At 35.6% G+C, this 22,447-nt stretch overlaps 1 protein-coding gene across 5 annotated transcripts in view; it reads left to right on the top strand.

Annotated features, from left to right (window-relative positions):
* The first annotated feature begins 3,178 nt into the window (after positions 1–3,178).
* Positions 3,179–22,447, top strand: part of LOC129244846 (potassium channel subfamily K member 15) — a 77,131-nt gene continuing 57,862 nt past the window's right edge. For 2 of the 5 annotated variants that reach the window (XM_054882726.1, XM_054882731.1), the window contains exon 1: positions 3,179–3,769. The gene's annotated coding sequence lies outside the window, so the exon portion shown is untranslated. The remainder of the gene's footprint in view (positions 3,770–22,447) is intronic. The other 3 variants (XM_054882728.1, XM_054882727.1, XM_054882729.1) reach the window with 3 other exon arrangements.

Below are 22,447 nucleotides of genomic sequence, written 5' to 3' on the forward strand. Positions count from 1 at the left end.
GCCTTTTCGTAAACTACATTTTTTGTTTTGCCCTGAGTTGTGGTATAAATAAACAGAACTGATGGCTTTCCTACACGTGAACATGATACATATAATTGTCCGTGGGAGAAGCATGGATATTCTAAGTCAATTCAGCGTAATTCCAGCGATTGTCCTTGTGCTTTGTTTATTGTCATTGCAAATGCAAGACGTATTGAAAATTGCAATCTTTTGAAGTCAAAAGCTAAATCTGGTGGAATCGGCGGAATACGCGGAATCAATACGTCTTCACCTTTGAATTTTCCTTTTAAAATTGGTGCTTCAATAAGATTATTAATGACCTTTTTGACTGCTAATCTGCTAAGTAAAATAATTGGTGCACCAACTTTCAATTGTAAGCGATGAGCCGGCAGTCCAGGTAAATCCAAGGAATTTAAAAATTCTGTTGAATAATTTACAGCGTCATCTTGATTTATAACTGTATCAATTGATTTAAATGTTACAATCTCACCAGGCATATCATTTAAAATATTCGCATTCAATTGACCAACATCCTTATTTTTCGCAGCCAGTATTGCTCTCTCAGCTAACCAATTGTGATTTTGATAATTTTTCGCAATATTTGGAAAAACACTTGAAACTAATTCTTGTTTTGTGTGTGCAAAATTACAAAAATTATCTGGCAAAGTGATTAAGCCAATAGCAGCATCAATAGGAATTTGTCCATTTCCTATCTTCAGAAGTTGTCTTGAAAATTCGTCAGCCGATGCATAATTTTGCAAATAAACTCGCAGATTTGTTTTCAAGGTCAAAGTTTTTACGTGCCTCCATAAATGGGATGTCTTTAAACATGCTTTTAATTCACCTGCTGGTGTTGAACGGGAAATTACTGGCAAAGTTTGACGAAAATCACCAGACAATAATATTAAAGCATCACCAAAATATTTCTTGATTAATACGTAAATCTTTCAAAGTTCTATCCAATGCTTCCACTGATTTTTTATGTGCCATTGCACATTCATCCCACACATTTAATTTGCATTGTTGCAAAACTCTTCCCATTCCAGTAAGTAATTTTCTTTTTTCTATTGTTGAAATTAAATTTCTAATTCTTTTGGCCGCATAAGTTGATTTCCAATAAGTTAAAACAAAATAATTGAAAAGTAATGAATTTAATCAAAAAAACATGAAAAACTTACAATGTGCATTACAATCGCTAACAACAAGAACGAAACCACCGTTTTTTTATTTTCACTGATTATTAAAATTTTACGCACAATATATTTTATTTTTATAAATTTTTTCCCAAAAAAAAAACAACAATGAAAAACACACTCATATTTGCAATTTTAGTTGTTAAATGAAAATGTGTTTCAGGTATCTTTCAATGTTGCAACTACTCTTTGACTTTGAAACTGCTAACACTCACAAAATAATCCAACTCTTTTAAACACACATACAAATATAATTATTTATTTTGGGTTTTCCACTCGTCAAAGCAGCACATAAGGTTGCATTATTTAATTATTACCTAATAAAAACTTGTTCTCTTTTAACAATGATAATATTACTATGTGAAATCAAGTAAATATGGATTTTTGTATTATATCCTGAGCATTTGTCTTCAGCGCTATACCAATGTTCGAACACTTGGAGCATGAAATTTACAGAAGTATTGTTACAGAAATGCCTGAGAGCGCTATTTTAGTTATAAATACCTGCTTTTAGGCATTTATCTCGTAAACGTACGTTTGCCCATATAAAATTGTCTACGTAAATGCATGAAAAAAGTGTTAGCATAACTTTTTCGAGTATAAATGTATACATGCAGGAGGATTTATTTTTTACATTTTTCTCGTCGGCTTTCGCGTTTTCTTTTCTTGGTTTTAGACTTTCACCACAGAAAAATTACGCAAACCCATGAACAAAGTTAAACTAAAACCTGATCTTAATACTCGAGCTACCATCAAATTAACACATTTTATTTTTTAAAAGCACATTTATGGCGACTGTCGATCCATATGATGGATTTCAAAAAATGTATGGATTCAACCGCTAAATAATTTCGTATATTTTAAATCCATCTAAACTTTTACATTTGCGCATTTATATTTGTATTTAACATTTAGTTTAAGTAAACGTTTCAATATTTGTCCAAAAACTTTGAGCTTCGAAAAATACAGGCTTATGGTTATTAATGGAATCAAATATATTTAACGAATTTTTATTTTATCTAAATCATAAAACGTTCAAATGAAGCTCAAAATATTTTTCCAGTTAAAAAAAAAAAGCAATGTGCTTTGATGCCGTGTCACGCATGCATAAAAAGGAAAGAAAAGAGAGGACAACTATTGCGTTACGAATAATACAGTCGCATACGTCACCCGACATCGAAACAATGTTATTCATGACTGTGTATATTCTATTCATTTGCGTGTATTCTCATTCCGTATACGTAATGTCCGTATAAGGGAAACACGCAAATATTGTATTTTTCACACTTACACAACACACGCATACCTTTACCGATTTCTTTAAAACTTCACATAAACCATCTATGGACCAATACCAATGATCTGTGAAAGTTTGATTGAAATCGGTGAATGCGTTTAGGCGTGAATCGGCGACTAACGAACACAAAAAAACGTCTCCATTTTTATATATAAGATTTAATCATTTTTTATGCAACCATTTGACACTAAAGGGCGCTTTGGAATCAGGTAATCTCAGCTGTGGGCATTTTTTGACAACCAACTGAGAGTGATTTTACTTATGGATCTGTACAATGGCCATTTGTCTTTATTTCATATATTTCAGTATTGCTCCATTAATTTTTGGCATTTATGGAAGCCAAGCAAGCAAATCCAGTCTGCATTGGGCCAGCATCTTAACCACTTGCAGGCCAATTGAAAATACCGACACTTTCATGAGTACCGCAACGCTATTCAAAGATGCTTAATAGTCTGCGCAGAATCGTCTTGCGCTCTCCGGAGTAGAGTAAACTATATTGTATGTACATACATATGTATGTGTGCATGTATGCCTATGTCCCTAGTGGAAATCAATGATCGCTAGAAAAATCGTCATAAGCACGACGTCAACATCGAGGAATCACCATCACGCTAACGTGCACGATTTCGAAGATGGTCTAGAGATGGTCAGCGCGGCTATGTAGTGTCAGTAGCAAACTCTCGAGCGAACGTTGAAAAACAAAGCGCGTCGGAATAGCAAAGAAAAAAAATAGTGACGCCGCGGCAGTGGTGTGGTGCCTGTGGTGTGCACGCGTGTGAGAATTTTTATTTTCTTTTGTAACCGGTTGACAGTTTACGTTTTCTGTGTTAACTATTTAATTAACAAAATCATTTTAATTTGAAATGGGCACAATGGAATATAGTAAGCTTAGTGATTTTTGGAAAAGTGTTAAAATGAATTGTATTAGCTGCAATGATTAAAAAAATAGAAGAAATAAAAAGCAAGAGTTTATTTAAGCCTTTGCAGTTGAAGTAATATTAAGGCAAAAAATGTATTTTCAAATTTGAGAAAAAAAATAATAATAATCTGCTGGAATCGCTATCAATCGCAAAGCAGTCAAATGGAAGCCATGTAAATACACGCAAACAAATCATATGTGAAATCCTATTTAGATACGAATTCAAGTAATGTTTTATGACGATATACATACATACATACACCCCTGTGCATGTACGTACAAATGTAAATTTATGAATACGTGATGAATTAGGCGAAGAATGTGTGTATTTTCAATTGTGACGTCACATAGACTCTTAAGGTACACAAGTGCAACTAAAAATACACGCAAAATAAATATCCATACAGATTTTGTATACTCGTGTCTTAAGTGCATTTGATCGTACAAACAATCGATTCAATGTTTTTCTTTCAGCTCATTTTATTATTTTCGTGTTTTTTTCGTCTACAATAAATAATTAATGGCTCTGTGCAAGTTCAAAATTTGAAAAAATGTTTTGCTAGTTGATCTGTCTTAATTGGCATCTTCTGAATTCAATCGCATTCGCTGTTTTGTCAGAGTGGCTCCAGTTTTCGAGATAGTGGCATTTGACCGCCGAGAGTTCATTTAAAAACAACCTGGCATCATAAATTCTAAAAGGAAAACCCATTTAAGTTTGAATGTGTATTTAATTTATGGTGCCAGAAACAATTTGCAATACATTTTAATGCGTTTTTAATTTTGCTTTTAGCAAATATGTTTAAATTTAAAATTGCCTGAAAAAAACTCCCTCAGTCTTTAAGGTGGGTAGATAGATGAAATGGTTGAAGTGCCAGTCTGGCACCCTCCAAGTAGCACTAAAGCACCATTTTGATACCATTATGAGACCACCAACAGGGAGATATCTACAGCCGGGCAGAGCTATTGATATAATGGAGAATATTGATTGAATTTAGGTTGGCGCACGGCCCCAGGCTGTCGAAGAAAGGAGCACCCAGTGATTTTAGTCGTCTAGCTGCCAAACCTGGACATTTACAGAGAAAGTGCTCAACAGTCTCCTTTTCTGAAAGGTCCCAGCAGCTTTTGCAATGGGGGTTACATGGTAACCCTAGCTTTTCCGCTAGAAGTATTTCTGAATGGTATTTGATACCCATATTTTAATACCTTTTTTTTCTATTTTCTTGGCACAATATTTTGACCGGTGTATGGTCTTGGGAGAGTTTCGGTGTGGTTTTCGCCCCGGTCGCTCCACAACTGATCAGGTGTTCAATCTAATGCAATACCTGGAAAGGTATAACGCGTACAAACACGATTTGCATAGACTCTTCATCGATTTCAAACAAGCTTTTGATAGAGTCTTTAGAATCAAAATCCCTTAAGCATTCACAGGACTTATCTTAACTCAACTTAAAATAAACTTAAGGGTGGCCTTAAGAACACCAAAGGAAAAGTTCTTGGGCAACAGTTAACCTCGGACAACTTTGCCGCCGAAATGGCAACGTCGAATAAGGCGACACCTTATCAAGAACTATGTTCAATTTCCTTTTGCACTACGCAATCAAAGACGATGTAAATGCCGGCTCAGCAGCTCCGGCTTAACCATCGTTCGCTCGAAATCGAAGGTATACGGATGAACTTTTCTCTAACATGGAAACATAAGCGAACAACGCCGACAAAACCAAACACATGAAAATGTCACGCGATGTTGAATGGCAGAAGCTTGAAAGTTTGATTATTGAACAGTACATTTTTGAAGGAGTAGAGAGTTTCAAGTACTTGGAAAGAAAGTAACAAATTGCATTGGTATTGAGGACTGCATCCTAGGCCGACTTGTTGCAACAAACAGAACTTTCTACGCCAAAGTAAATTTACTAAAATTCAGACAACTCTCGCGCAGCTGTAAATGCACTATGTAAAAAACAATAAAAGGACCAGCTTTGACGTGTGGCTGTCAGCCATGGGTAATGTCAATCAAGTATGAACAAAGTCTTCGAACTTTCGAAAGCAGAGTCTTACGAAAAGTGTATGATCAAATACTGGTTCAGGATGGTTGTTACAGAATGAGATACAACGAGGAGTTGCTGCGAGGCCCTGCCTTTAAGTGTCAAATCACAACGACTCCAATTGTTAGGCCATGTTATGGGCGTGAGTAAGGAACGTCACCAAAAATCCTTCTTAAATTACAATACACTGGCCACCAGATGTAAAGAAAGGCCTTGGAAACGCTGGTTTGGCAACACTATCGAAGATATCAATAAACTGAAAATGCATAACTGGTGGTCTGCTGCCTTGAATCGTGTAACTTGGAGAAGGCTAGTTGATGAAGCTAAAGCTCATGCCGAGCTGTAACGCTGCCTGATGATGATGCTATTTTTACCGGTAGTGGTGACAGAATGAAGTATAATCATCATAATCATCATCATTCCTTCGTCTCCGTTGCGGAGCATAGGGCCAAAGTGAATTTTTTCCATTTTGTGCGATTCCCGGATATATTTTTCACTTGCTGCCAGGTCATTGCTTTGTCCACGGCTTTGTATTCCTCTTCGATGCACCGACGCCAAGAGCCCCTAGGTCTGCCTCTTCTGCACTGTCCTTGGGAGTTCCAGTCCAGCGCTCGTCTGCTGATTTCATTGCCACCTTTCTGTAGGGTATGGCCAAGCCATCTCCATTTACGTTCGCTTATTTCAGTTGCGATTGGTTTTTGATGACGTCGTCGATGCAATTCGGTGTTAGATATCTATCAGATACGTAGAATGCGTCTCAAGCAGCGGTTCACGAACACTTGAAGCTACTGTACAATTTCCGCAGACAGACACGGCGTAGAGCAGAATTGGTTTAACATTGGAGTTGAAAATCCGTATTTTTGTTGTACTGTGCATTTGCTTGGACTGTCACACCGGACAAAGATTTGCAAATGTACCTCTTGCTTTTTGCAATCTTGTAGATACATCGTTTTTGCATCCGCTTTTCGCAGTGAATTGGCTTCCAAGGTATTGAAAAACGTTCACATTTTCAATATTTTCCTCTCCGATATTGTAGAATGCATCGTTCGTGTGTACTGCCAAATGTTTGATTTTATTTGCAAAAAAACAATACTTATATACAAAACTGTGATTGTGCCAATCTGGGCATACGGCATAGAAATCTGGGGTACTGCAAGCAAAAGTAACATTAACATTATTCAACGACTACAATCAAAAATACTCAGAACTATAATTAATGCACCTTGGTACATCCCAAACGAAGACATTCATCGCGATCTCAACATCGAAACAATAGCAGAAATCATCCGCAAACGCAGCACAAATCATATTGTCCGTTTAATGAACCATTCCAATAATGACATGCGACAACTCCCAACAGCAGAAAGGGCAAACTCTAGGCGGCTCAAACGACCAACCCCAAACTAAGCTGATAACTAGAATAATTTAAAGCTATGCACATACCTACACTTGTAAACTCACACAACAACTTAACCCAAATGTAATATTGATAATGATTAATGCTATAAAATCCAAGCTGCAGAAAGAATTACTTAGTGTCATACGACAGGTGTAATTAATAAAGGAGGCAAAAAAAAAAAAAAAAATTTGCATTGGTTTTTGGTCAAGCGGCACAAGAGTGTGTTACGAGATCACTCAACTTGCTTTGCATATCCGATTTGCCTTGAAAGAATAGGAACGTTTTCAACGCTGCCGAAATCATTGCGATTACAAAGCCCAATAAAGATGACACGTTTGCATCGTCGTACCAACCAATAAGTCTGCTGCCGACAATATCAAAAATATTTGAGAAGGTATTCTTTGATCACATAGAGCCCATTATAACAAAAATAAATTTAATTCCCCAACATCAGTTCGGATTTGGGCGAAAATATTCCAACAACTGCACAGAGTTACTCACAAAATTAATAAAGACAATAAATAAGTATGCGTGGCTGTATATCTCGACGTAGCTAAAGCACAAACTCCAATCTTGTTTGCTATACGACTACTTTCTAATACTAAAAAGTTGCATCCAAGATAGAAAATGTTATATTAAATATAATATAACGACGCATGTTCATACATTAAACCTATGAACCAAGGAATTCCACAAGGCAGTGTATTAGGTCCCACTCTGTATCCTATCTACCTGTACACCGCAGATTTACCGAAACCATCTTCAGGAAATAACATGATAGCGACGTTTGCAGATGACACTGTACTAATGGCATCTCATAGAGACCCGAAAATAGCACTAACAAATTTACAAAACGACCTAAACAAAACACTGAATTGGTTCAAAAAATGGAATATAGAAATTAATGGCGACAAAACAATTCAAGTCAATTACATGAACGGAAAGGTAACCATAGACTCATTAAAGATTGGAAACCCTGACGCGAATACTGATACAAAAGCTAAATACTTAGGAATTACAATTCGCTCTCAACTAAACTGAAAGAACCCTATCATAAAAAAAAGAAATGAAATTAAAAATCGTTTTCGACAACTGTACTGGCTACTAGGAGCTAAGTCAAAGCTCTCAAAACCTTAATTTACAAAACGACAATTGCTCCAATTTGGAAGTATGGTATAGAAGTTTGGGGCACAGCTTCTGAATCCAATTTGACAATACTGCAACGTGCCCAGTCGAAGATACTTAGAACAATAACAAATGCATTATGGTAGATACCAAACGCCGACGGTGAATGTTGCGACTTAAACATCGACACAGTTGACGAAGCCATACAAAATGCGAGCAGAAGGCAGACTTCAGACTCACAAAAATCCGACGATGAGGAAGCTTCCCGCTGAAGAAAAATCCAATAAGAAGAGACTTAAACGAAAAACACCAACTGATCTTTTGTAATATAAAATAAGACCTATATTTATGTACTTATTTGGCCTTACTTATAGCCTTACAGTATCACTTATATATCCAAATATCTTTAAAACAAATTACTTATTGTTAATATAGACAGGTGTAATATTTTTTGGAAGCAATAAAAAAAATTTCAAACATTTTAACCAGAATTTAAAAAAACGAAAATTTGAGTACACCGTTTTATTACACATTAAAATTTAATATAAAAAAGTGTAAGTTTGATGTGGTTCGAAATATTTGTTTTTTTTAATTTTTTTCTCTGGCAGCGCTACGCACTTTCTTCATCTAACGAATGCACAACACTTTTTTCTTAATGGACAAAATGAGCAAGAGAATTTTAATTTAATTGCAATTACTTTTTGAGGCCATTAACAAGTGGATTGAAAAACTGATTAATTAATGCAAACACAATGTCGTCAATGAATGAGGATCACAAACTGTCTTCGATGTTAGCATTTTTTTCAAGCACATGCAAGAAAATTTATAAAAAACAAGAACAAAATGCTTTTAAATTTAGCACGTGGTGACACAAATTTAATAATACAATTTTATTTTTGAGTAATTTTTTTGTTAAGCAAAAAAATAGATTTTGAGTGATGGAAATCTTTATTTCAACCTTTACGCGCTCATTGCTTGTCTGCTTGTTTGTATACTGAAGCTGTCTAATTCATCAGTGTCAACTATGACTGGCATACGACACCATTTGTTCTATTAATGAATTGATTAATTTTGCGGCATTTTATACGCATTTTACTAATTTACCTTATTTATAGGTATTATAGGTATACGATATGAGCCGTTTTCTTTTTTGTTAATCACACTTGAAAAATGACTACATTATAAATTTAAATCAATTTAATATTTAAAAAACATAAAATCAGTGCTTTAACATATTCCAATATTTTTCAAACCATTCAAATGCAAACCCTTAAATATCTCCATATAATATAAAATGGACTTACACCACTTTCAAAGAAAATGGCTCATATTTACCGTATAGATAAAATAAAATAGGTTTTCCTTCTGAATTTTTTTTTTTACTTTTCTCCATCAATCAAGAAGAAACTCTGTGATACAAAAAAGAAGGTACTTTCAATTTGAATTTTTTGACGGATACAGGAGTTTTTGAAGTTTCATAATTTATTTATATATATTTTTAGCAACGTTGCTATATTTCGTACTTGGAAATTTAAAAAGTTTTATAGCAGCTGACTTGCATTGGTATCTTGTATTTTTACAGCGTGTGAACGCGCAACAAACTTATTTTTATTAACTTATAAACTTGCAGCGGCCGCCGTAGCCGAATGGGTTGGTGCGTGATTACCATTCGGAATTCACAGAGAGAACGTTGGTTCGAATCTCGGTGAAACACCAAAATTAAGAAAAACGTTTGTCTAATAGCGGTCGCCCCTCGGCTGGCAATGGCAAACCTCCGATAGTATTTCTGCCATGAAAAAGGTCCTCATAAAAAATATCTGCCGTTCGAAGTCGGCTTGAAACTGTAGGCCCCTCCATTTGTGGAACAACATCAAGACGCACACTACAAATAGGAGGAGGAGCTCGGCCAAACACCCAAAAAAGGTGTACGCGCCATATACGTGTACGTGTATATATATATATATATATATGTATATATACTAGCATTTGAATTGAAGGTGGTTGCTTAAGGGGTCCCGGTGGTCTAGAGCTCGAAAGTTTAAGGTATTTGCAGGATTTTTTTTACAATATACTATAATTTACAATGAAAAACGATATTTAAAATTTTTACCAATTTTTCGGTAGGGTCAACTTCTGCAGCATTTTTAAAATTAAAAACAAAAACATGTTAATAAAAAAAAAATTTCATAAAAACATGTAAAAAAAAATCATAAAAACATTAAAAAAAAAAGATTTTAATGAACAAATAAATTTTTATGAATTTTTTAATGAAAAAAAAAATTTTTGTACAATTTTTGAAAAATTATTAAATTTATTAAAATAGGAAACAACATTAATGAAAAAAATTTTTAATGAAAACAAAATTTTTTTGAAATTTTTAATGAAACAAAAAACTAATGAATAGGAAAAAAATTTTTTTTATGAATTTTTTTGAAAAATTGAAAAAAAAATTTTGAAAAATTTAATAAAAATTTCTTAAATTTTTTTTTTCAAAAATTTCATAAATTTTTTTTTTTTCAAAAATTTCATAAAATTTTTTTTTTCAAAAATTTCATAAAATTTTTTTTTTCAAAATTTCATACATTTTTTTTTTTTAAATTTCATACAATTTTTTTTTTCAACAAATTTATAAAATTTTTTTTTTTTCAAAAATTTCATAAAAAATGTTTTTTTTCATAATTTTTTTTTTTTTAATTGTAATAATTTTAAGAATGCCGCTGAAGTTGGCCCTACTGAAAAATTGGACCTGGAACGTCTTGCCCATTTTGGCTCTTCTACATATTTATCTGAAACACAAAAATAAAAAAATATATTTATTGTATGACTGTAGCTATGTATGTCCCGTACTAGAATAAACAAAATTTCACAAAATGAACTTGACACTCTAAACATCGTGTTTTTTTCAGTTTTTTAATAAAAAAAAATAGGAAATAATTGAAATAATAGTATGATACTAATACGGGCGATAGCCATTGATGTTGTGAACAACATATTAAAATTTCAGACGATTCGGTTGAATAATTTTTTCTTTATTTTAACAACACCAGGCCAGAAAAAGTAGTTTTGAGATAATTGAGTTTAAAATTTGAGGTACAGGAGCGCGTGGGCCGCTCTCTACCTAGTTAATGAGCTGTAGAAGCTATAATATTGGGAATTTTCATATGAAAATTTCACAGCATATTATTAAGCTACTATACTTTCGAAATATCGAAAACACAAAAAATCGATTTTTTGAAATTTCTTGACCACCGGGTCCCCTTATCTTATAAACTTGAATTTGAATTGAAGGCGGTCCCCCATTCAAGTGCTAAGAGCGCCTGTCCTTGCTTAAGGGGGAAGCCTGCTTTATAGGCTTCAAAAAAACGATTTTTTCGTGGATTTTTTTGGGAAGGAAAGAAATATTCGATTGAAACGAAACTTTCAGGCTTTATTGTTATATATTTCAGCAGTCTTCTCAAATTTTTTCATTAAAATATATGTCATATTATGCCTGGTACAAGCATTTTGCCGAGGCGCCTCGAGTGTGTATGTATCGTGCGGCGGGAAAGATGCAGGTCGCAAATTTCATCTGATACCAAAAACCAAAAAATTTTTTATTTTAGTATAGTATAGCTTCTAGTTAAACCAAGAAAATTAAACAAAAAGTGAGAAATTCAACAATTTTTCGCTAATTAAAACAAAAATTCATTTTTTTTGGAAAAACAAATTCACTTTAAATTGTTTAAAAAGTGGGTTAATCATAACTTTCTTATGGTTTTTAGGTTCAACTAGAAGAGAATTTTAATTCCGAATACAATCAAAGTTATCTCGTTTCGATAGGATGTTTAACTTTTTCCCTAACCCTAAAAAACCGAGAAATCGCGCGTCAAAGTTTTTGTATATAAAACGACGCTTGCTCATAATTTTTCTGTAACTGCGAAAATATTTTGAATTTGCCTCTGAAATTCTTGGATAGTTTAGGAAGACATTTATGCAAAAACAAAAAAATCGATTTTTTGAAGCCTCTAAAGCAGGCTCCCCCCTTAATTTCGGTGATCGGGCGGATTTAAGGGAGTTGTGAAACTCGAAACTCATGATGCCTTTTTTCATAGGAGCTACGAAAATTGTACTTTATACAGTGTTGGGGCTAATTATATTGAATAAAAAACGAATTTCATTTCAAAATTCACATTTTTTATTTTTATATTGAATACTTTTCAGCCAATGTTATTTATAATATCATTGTAATTATATCATATATGAAAAATTATAATAAATAATAAATAAATTATGAAAAAATAAAAAATCGTTTTGAAATCTAATCAGTAATCATTTTCGGCCATAAAATCAAATTTTTTTCTGATAAAGTTTCTTACAGTATTTTATACAAAATTTTTTCTGCGATCTAGCCTAATGAACAGACTCCTATACTCGTATGCATGCACATATGTATGTGTGTACAAAATAATGTTTATTTTTAATACGCAACCAAAGATAATACGCAACGGCATCTATTGCCACTGCAGCTAGACTGACTAGGAGCATTCGGCAATGCACATGGGTTGTTGGCTATTATTGTCGTCATCGACCTCAGTATGCAGCATTGAAGACATCTTATTTCTCTCCCGGCGCTGACGTGCTACAGTTGCCGTTACAAGCATAAGTATGTATGTATGTATGCATAATAGGACACGGAAGAAGGCCAAAAAGTATAATACTAAAAGTATTACTCTATTACTCTATTCGTACAGAAATCCAAATGTACGGCATGTGCATATTCGTGATTTACAACGAGACTGGCCATTTAATGTGAACTAAAATTTATACTACAACATTTATGATCAACGTATAATTTGACAAAATTTACGGCACAATTAAGCATTTTTGGACAATTTTTTTTTCAAGTAAACATTTTTAAGAAAAAAGCGAAAAATAATGAAGCTAGCCCAAAAAAAGGACTTTTGAAAGAGCGCATTTTCAGGTGCAAGAATGCTCCGATTTGCAATAAATATTTTATGAAAGTGACGCTATTGCTTGTATGTTGGTGATAGTAGGTGTGCGTCATCGATGCAAACGCAAACGGCTTGCCAGACGGCTTTCAGTCGACACGTTTCTCGAACGAATCGTATAAATGTGTAATTCAATAATGAAACATAGTTTTTCTTTTATCAATAATGAAAAAGTTCTAATGAAATTATTGGAGATTGAATGAAAATTTGATGATTTTTTCAGAATTTCGTATAAAGTTTGGAACTCTAATTCATATGACTTTTGTTAAAGAATAAACTGCATACATATTTGCTTAAACTAGCTAGAAATAAATTTAAAAAATTAAATGTCAAAATTTTGTTAAAGAATAAACTGCATACATATTTTTTTTAAACTAGCTGAAAATAAATTTAAAAAATTAAATGTCAAAATTTATAGTCTCAAGGCGTGCGCGGGTGTTTTTGTCGCCAGGTGTACAGCTGTCCGGCCATGCATGCATCTAATAACTTGAGTGAAAAGAGACAGCCCTTGAAGTGTATGTTTTTGCAATAAATTTTTTTTGTTTGATGCCCACATAGTAGTATATCAGTCTTACTAGGTTGTGTGTTTAGCGGGTCGATAAGAAAAACACAATTTTATGGTTTGAAATACACTTTATTTATCCGTAAAGACTCCCTGGATATCAGTACACTTGTGCCAATGAGATTCTAATTTATGAATTCCATACCTGAAGTGAGATTGTGGAAGCGCTGAAAAATACACTTCCGTATGACCTCATTAATTGTTGAAAAAACGCTCTCAACGCATGCATTTTTTTAAGGGGTTACATGGGGTTCGTCGGGTAAAGAAAGGCCTATTTTCAATATTTTTTTTTCTATGTAAAAAATTATTTATTTAATGCAAACTTTTTTCTGTCTTATAGATACATATTTAAAGTATAATTTCTGAAATTTTCAAAAAAAAAAATTAAAACTCCTCCATTGTGACGTAATTTCCGGTGACCACTCGAAAAAAAGGTGCGTCCGCGTTGTCAGCATAACTCCTGACAGGCTCATCAAAAATGAAAAAACAAAAATAAGTTCTTTAGTTAAGACCATACCTAAACTCGTGCTTGAACGAAGGAAAGAAAAAAAAAGTAAAAATTGGAAGACATTTTTGCAAAAAAATTAAAATTTCGGTCAAATTTGCTTGACATTTTATTTAAACAATATTACTACTGGAAACCATTTAAATAGTTGTAATTGAAAAAAAAAAAATCCTTCGTTTAAGCACGAGTAAATTGTATTTCGAACACCTGTGTAAAATTTCATCAAGATCGGTTGAGTAGTTTTTGAGAACATTTGACAACCGACTTTGAAAACACAGTTCCGAGAAAAACGCGTTTAAAGTTTTGAATAACAATAAAAGTGGCTTGGAGCGCACACATTCCAAAGGCTGTATCTCCGAATTTATTATTCGGATCGACTTGAAAATTTAGGATAAAATTTCTGAGATGTTGTAGAAATTAATAAGCCAAAAAAAATTAAATCGATTTTTTGAACCAACGAAACCCATGTAACCCCTTAAATCTGGAAACAGGTGGGAGCTGCTAGGGGCCAAATCTAGTGAATATGAACAATTCGATTTTTAATTCATGCATTTTACCCATCGTCAAAATGTTCTTGTGACGAGGTGCATTGTTCTGATGACAAATAATTTTTTTCCTTTGCAAACTGGATATTTTTTCATGTATTTTTTTCCTTTCAGCTGATGTAAAAAGTTACAATAATATTCAGTATTTATTGTTTTACCAGTTTGCAAGAAATTCACAAACAAAATTCCTTTGCATCCCTAAAAAACTAACACCTTCTTGGCCGATTTCTAGACACGAATTCGTTTTGGAACCGTAGAACCAGGTTCGCACCCCTCTTTAGCCTCTTGTTTTGATTTAGACTTATGCTGATAGACCCAAGTCACATCCATAGTAATGACTCGACGCACAAAATTCATTTTATCCTTTGGAAAATGCTGTAAATGTTGCTGAGAAAGTCGCAGTCGAATGTGTTTTTCTTCCATTGTTAGCGAATGCGGCACCCCGCTTTGTGCTGCTCACAGCTTTCTGAAGCCCAATACTTCGGTCAAAATATTGCTTACAGTGCCCAATAAAATGCCTAGGGCTTCTGCTAAATCTCTTTCAGTCACTAAACCATTTTCCAATACGATTTCCTGTATTTTTTTTACAATTTCTGATGTTGTTGCTGCTTTGGACGTTCTTGAAGTGAATCGTCTTCAAGGCTTGTACCACCACGCTTAAATTCAGTAACCCATCTTTCTACTGTACTAATTGATGGCGAAAAGTCCTTATACACTTTTCACATTCGTTCATAAATTTCCTTTACTTTTAATCTTCCCAAAAAGAAAAACTTAATCACTGCACAATACTTAATTTTTTCTATTGCACAAAATACTGCATATAATAACAAAAAAAATTAGACTAGTAGCAACGTCCTATTTTACCAAATCGCAAAACTTATTGAACAACCTAGTATATTAATAATCCAAGGATAAATGTCTCAAAGAAACTGAAAATCTTTGAGGCAGCCTCTACTTCTATCATGTTTTATGGAGCGCAAGTTTGACTGGTTGAAAGGTTTAAGCAAGTTGAGAAGCTTTTACGTTTTTTTTATTAAGAAAGTAACGTTTTTGCGGTCCAAAATCCCAAACTACACGAAACACCTGGAAACCGGATTATTGCCGCAATTTGTATACACCTTCCGCCAACAAATGTGTTTCATCGCGCGCTGCTTAAGTCTACCAACCCCAAGTCTTCCTCGTATCCTTACTGATGAATTGATTAAATTAATTAGGTACTTACCGGGTGGTGGTTACTGGGAGCGAGCTAGCATACACTATTGACATGTCGTCATTTTCAGAATTTTCTTCGATTCATATATAAGTAATGGTGTTCATGCCAACACCACTAAATAAACTGATTCAAAAAGAATTCAATTTGTTCACTCAAAGAGCTTCTGTTACAAAATCACACGAACTCTATCCGCACCTTATACTTTTAAATGTGCCTTATTTTAATAATGCTAATTTTCGAGCAGGAGGTGGCCTGCTCAACTCTTCTAAAAATATTTCCTCTGCGACCTGCCAATTTTTTTTTTTGGCGGTGAGGTTGGGTTAAAAATGCCTTCGCACCATATAGTAACCTCTTCTCTTGAATTTTTCCCTCCACCCCGGGACTGCTTCCGTATTGGTTCTATTTAGAGGGCCAAAACGACGTCATAAGAAGGACTTACTTAGTCATCCTGCATCCAGAGTCGCCTGTTTCTATTTCCCGCTTCTTTTTTCGGATAATATCCTCCACGAAGTTTGCGACGGCATTCCATTGTTCTTCATCATACTTAGTATCTCCATATATGCAGTTTGGTAGGCTCACTTCTCCCATTCGCCACAAATACTTGCGAAAGAACACATGTCCGGACAAAAACTGTGTGAAGTAAAAGTTAACCTCACCGTACTTTCTTCCTACCCACTTTTTGTAGATCGGGTATTAGTATCGCTGTCCATCTACCGTACCGTTCAGAGTTCCATCTTGCCTGCCAAAGTGTGAGCGTTTGAATTCTAATATCGGAGAATCTTGGTACTGGGATTCTTGAGATTTTTGCCTCCCATCTCCATTTGCGCTCTTGTGCTAGAATATCTATAGGGATGGTTCCGCTGATAAATAAAATCGCTGCTTCAGATACTGTTCTGTATGCAGAAGTCATTCTGAGGACGCAGATGCGTTGCACAGATTGCAGAGTTTCCCGCCGGCATTGCACGCTCGCTTAGCGAATCTGCCCATATTTCGCATCCGTATAGAAGAATCGGGTTCGTCGTGTCTATTAAAAGTTTTCGCTTGTTCTGCGTTGGACCTCCAAGGTTTGCCAAGAGCTTACTTAAGATGCCGCTTACTTTGGCAGCTCTTGCGGCTGCATGATTTATGTGTGCCCACTAAGTTTGCCTTATGTCTAATTGCACTCCTAGGTATTTGACCACTCTTTTTGTCGAGTACTTGTATATCTACTTCTAATGGGATACATCTGTTGGTTAGAAGGATTAGCTCTGTTTTCGCTGTGGCCACCTTTAATCCATGATCCGCTAGCCATGTCTGAACTCGGATCATCTCCTGATTTACCTTGCTTTTGGCTTCGTCAGTGTTTCAAGCGATTATTACAGCTGCAATGCCATCTGCGTATCCCACTAAATGCACATCCTGCCCAGTTTGCAACCTTGGCGATGCCGAAAGCATATATTACTTTATTGGCGCTTTTCCGATTTACAAAAACATCCGTGCCTATTATTTTGATGAAAAAGTTATAGATTAAGCGAAAGTAATAACGCTCCTAGGGGGACGCAACTAAATATTATGCGTTATTCGAACTATGCTCATAGTGTTAAATACAGGGATCTTTTTGTAAATGAATTTTCTTAAATTGTCTTCCACATTTTTGCTATTTGTATGCCCCACAATGTTATAAATTATTGTCACAATTGCTTTTATTAATTTTTGTTCTACCTATTCTGAAATATAATATTATATCAGATCCACTGTATTACAAATATTATAAAAAGAATACTAAGAAATACTACTACTACTATTCCTACTACTACCATAAATATGTATGTATATGCAAGTATAATTAAAAAAACATTTGCATAAAGTGATAACACCACTTTTTTCCAAAATAATGCACCTTTACTATGGATTTCTACTCGTGGCATCAGTGCAAATGGGAAACTACCATTCTCTTGCTTACATCCGTTGAGTTTAAAAATTGAATTTAAAAATAAATATTTTTTTAAAGAAAGGTCATTGAACGAAAATCAGTGCCGTCTTTATTGTGATTTGTTTTTTTTTTGTGCATGCCTTGTCACAAATTTCCTGACCGCGACTGTCATCTAATAAATAGCTTGATGACTATCATATGTACTCGTCGATACACTATATGTTAGTGTATGTGTGTGTGTGTGTGTGTGTATGTGTACATACCCTGTAAGAAAATTTCACAGTTTACAACTGGAGCACTGCTGACTTGAAAGCCAATTTAAGATTGCGCACTAGTTACATAGTGCCTGGAATTGTACCACTTGCAAGATAACCAATTAAAAGAGTATGCAAAAAAATATTCTTCTATTACTATAAATACTTACTTACTTAGCTGGCAACTACAACCGATGGACGGTCTTGGTCCACCAAAATGTTGCGCCAATCGCCTCTACATTGCGCGCATTGACGTCAGTTAGAAACACCAAGGAACGTCAGGTCGTCGTCGACTTGGTCCTTCCAACATAGATGAGAATGTCCTTTTTTGCGAGTTCCACCAGTGCATTTCGAAGAAAGCACCTTCTTTGCTGGAGCGTTATTGTCCAATCGCTCAACGTGATCTAGCCAGTGTATCCGCTGAATTTTAATGCGCTTCACTATGTCGATGTCGAGGTACAGCTCGTACAGATCGCGATTTCATTATATTCGGTATGCATCATTCACGCAAAACGGACTATTTTTCACCATAAAATAAGACCTGGACTGGTTACGTTCCCACGACAGTCGGTACTACGTAACCGGAACGACCCGGACTTATATCCGGCCAAGAACTGTCACTTCAGCAGCATTCTCGTATATGCATGGGGGATATTTATGCTACTATAACAACAACAACCGGGAGAAGGAGTGATTGATAGATGGTTTTTTTTTCGTACGTCGAGAGCGGGCTCTGCTTTTCAATTGCCTACCCAGCCCAAAGTAGCTCCTGTTGGCAAGAGTTATTCTTCACTGGATCGCTACAAATAAGAATGCTGCAAATGTTAAGGTTGCGTTAAATGAGGATTGGCTAATGGTTAATGGTAGTAAAGGGTTAAGGTATGGTCCTTTAGCACTGCGACCATATTGATCTATTGCACCCTATGCTGTCTATTGACTGTTAAGTATGCTTATGAATTGTACCAGCTCCTTCTGAGGGAGTGATTGAAGGTCTTCATCTGTAAGCATGAACTTGTTTAAAAACTTTTTCCTTCTATGCGTCAACCGCGGACATTCGATAATGAGATGTTCTATAGACTACTCATCTTCGCAGCAAAATCTGCAGGTGCTGGTGTTAGTTATGCCTAATTTATGTAAGTGTTTGTGCAGGTGAAGTGACCCGTGAGGGCGCCTGTGAGAGTCCGGATGCTCTTTTTGTTTAACGTGAGAGCCATGTTAGCTCTTTTAGCGTTGAAACTTAGGAACTTTTTGGAGTGTCTAAGACCCTCTACGTTATTCCAATGCTGATTTAATTGAGTTTTGGCCCAGTATTTTACTTTTTGTTTTGGGCTGTTTTTGTTGAATCCGAACATGGGACTAGGTCCGATGAAGTTTACATCTGCCCCTTTTTTGGCTTGAAAGTCTGCCTTTCGTTGCCGTTGTCCTGGTACCCAAATTAATGAGACATTGTTTTTGGATGCCAGGTTATTGAGTGCCTTGTGGCATTCTAAGAGAGTTTTTGAGTTGTAGGTATAGCTATCTAAAGCTTTTAGAACTGATTGGCTGTCCGAGAGTATTTTGATCTTTACTCTCTTGTGGTTTCTACGTTGCATGATGTTTGCTGCTTCCATTATTGCGTATAGTTCCGCTTGGACGATGGTGGTGTCCCTGGTGAGAGTGAATGATGTGTGGATTCTGGGCCCCACTACTCGTACTCCTACACCATAAGGTGTTTTTGATCCATCGGTGTACCATTTTTGTGAATCATCATTCATTCATTTTGGGTTTGTTTTCCACTAATTGAGGATTAGATGAATATAAATGGTGATGAAGTCAATCTCCTTTGGTTTTTTTTTTTCTTGTTTCTTATTCATTATGAACCAGTGCATTAACTGGTAAAAGACTGGGAGTTGACATTTCATAGCACATCGTCTTGGTTGAAATACCAGATGAAAAATTATAAGGCAGACTGTTTCAGCTGCAAAGCAAACTGTTCTTTTGTAAGGTACTTTAGAACTAATAGGCTTGATTGCAAGATGCTAACTACTGCACTAAATTTTTCAGATGAAATTAATTTGTTCATGGCCAGTGTAAGTGAAAGAAATCCATTATTTTCTCGGTAGATAGCCGCAGGGATCGATATCTCGTAAAGTATCGACCAAAAATTTTAAAGTTTATGTTCGTTGCCAAAGTGACATTTCACACTAAAAACAAATTTTGCAGTTTTTTGTTTGTTCCATTCAATTGAGAGTTACAGGGTGTTAACAATGGAAGTCAGCAAAGAGAAATTTCGGTACATTTTAGTTTTTCTTTGATAAATGAAATGCAAATAAGGCCGTGTTCCACGTGTACTTTAGCATACTTATTACTCATAAGTCTCCCTAAGGATGAACTGAGAATGCTCACCGACATTCTCACAGACCATTGCGATTGCGCAGTCATCTACAGCGGACTTTTGTCGTTCCACTGACTATTGTCGTTTCTGCTACCAATCCCCGGAGACTCCAATGCACCTTCTCCTGGAATACACCACTATAGCTAGGAGAAGGTTGAGTAATCTCGGCCAAATTCAGCCGAAAGAAAGGCATATTCGCTCAATACAACCCAGCTCTATCCTGAGTTTAATAAGACAACTGGGTTTGAATGAGGTGCAGCGATGTGTAGAGGACACAATAACCAAGAGGTCGACGTGCAAATCTCAAATGAAATATCTCGTATTTATCTAAACAGTTTCAAAAAACGCTCAAGCAGTTATTCAATTCGTTTAACAACTACAGAACAAAGTGCTTTTTAGATATCAGGAACTCCTTATCACAAAATTTTTGGAAATTCTTTATAAACACAAATTTTGAGATACTTTAAACTTAGATTTTGGGGTATTAAAAATCAATGAACTATAAAACATACTCGAAAATTCTGGTTAAAAGGTTCGAAGTTTTGATGAAAATTCCTCGAACGTTTTTCTTTTTTAATTTCCACAAATTTTGAAACTTAGATTTGCATGATTTTTGTAGGAAAAAAATGATTAGAATTAAATAAATAAAAAAATAAATAAACTTGCATAGTAAATAAAAAATAAATTTGTCAATCAATTCTAATATTAAAGATATTAAATGCTCTGTAGAAGGCCTTGGATTTGCTCCATGTCTTTGCTCCGAGAAACTTTGAACTTTAACAGAATATTTCACCATCTTAGCCGCCTTGTACTGCTAAAGATCCCTCTACTGTGATATCAGTTTACATTTAGCGCAATTATTATTATTTTTAAATTTCTTTATTTTTCCACTTGGGAACACAGAGCTTCACCAAACCATTGGCATCTTATTCTATTAACTACTGTTCCCTTTGCGGTATCCCACCTTTGTTTAACTGCTTCTACATCACAAACGTTAGAATGCCCCAGGTATTTCGTGGACGACCGGGTCGTCTGTGTCCTTAAAGGTTCCATTCCAACGCTGTTCTGCTTATGTCTTCTCTGTGCTTTCTGAGAGTGTGCCAGATCTATTGCTATTTACGTCTTCTTATCACTTTTTGCATTGGTTTTTGATCGGTGATCTGCCACAAGTCCGCATTTCGGATAGGCCAACAAACTTTAAATATTATATAATCCGAAGGCATTTGTTTGTTAAACTTTGTAATTTCTGCAATTTTTACGTAATGCAACACCAGACACGTTTCACTGCCAAATAAGAGTGTGGATTTTACACAAGCGTTAAATACTCTTATTTCAGTTTTTTTGTGCTAATCGTCCAAAAGGGTCCAGAGGGAGAGCATGATGGGGCATATGGTTAGGGTCGCGCGGGGTGCCTTCACATGCCGCACATAAGTTAATTATATCGGGGTCAATTCTGGATAGGTAGGCGTTTTACATACTACAGTATCCAAAACGTAATTGTGCCAAGGTTACGCGAGACTCTCAAGGAAGTTGGAGCTCTTCGTCTGCAATGGGACGTGGTTGGACTCCGATGACGGCATTCGGGGGTCCGGAGCTTAAGAAGGTTGTAAAAGTCTCCGATGAATGTCGTTAATTGTCTGTCTGTACACTGACCGATCCAGTAATTGTCGCTCTGGTTTATCCTGGAACTCGTCCGCGTAATTGAGGAGGTACCCCCTGACGTGCCTGAAAGGCGGCTCACGCTCAAGCATGTGCCTGCATGGGTGGGACCTACGGTAACACCCTAACAGGAACTGCTTGCTGAGCAGTTTATTATGCTCCTTTAAAAGGATCATATGGACCTCGCCGTGTAGATGTTGAAGTGGGGATATCAAAAGACATCCTGTCTAGGACTGCGACGATGGCAGTGTTTTGACAAGTCTGTAGCTTCGTCCATTGAGAATCACTGGTTTAGCGCCACATTGCCATGCCAACAGGTTCTACGTTACCGGAATGACTCTGGTTTTTCCCGACTAAGGGCTGCCGCCCCAGTAAACTAGCCCTGTCTAGTGTACCGTACCCCAGTTTCTGCGTCTTCTTCAGCTCAGCCGTTAATCGACACTACGCTACGAAGACTGCA

This window comes from Anastrepha obliqua, chromosome 4 (genome assembly GCF_027943255.1).
Source record: "Anastrepha obliqua isolate idAnaObli1 chromosome 4, idAnaObli1_1.0, whole genome shotgun sequence".
Taxonomy (NCBI): domain Eukaryota; kingdom Metazoa; phylum Arthropoda; class Insecta; order Diptera; family Tephritidae; genus Anastrepha; species Anastrepha obliqua.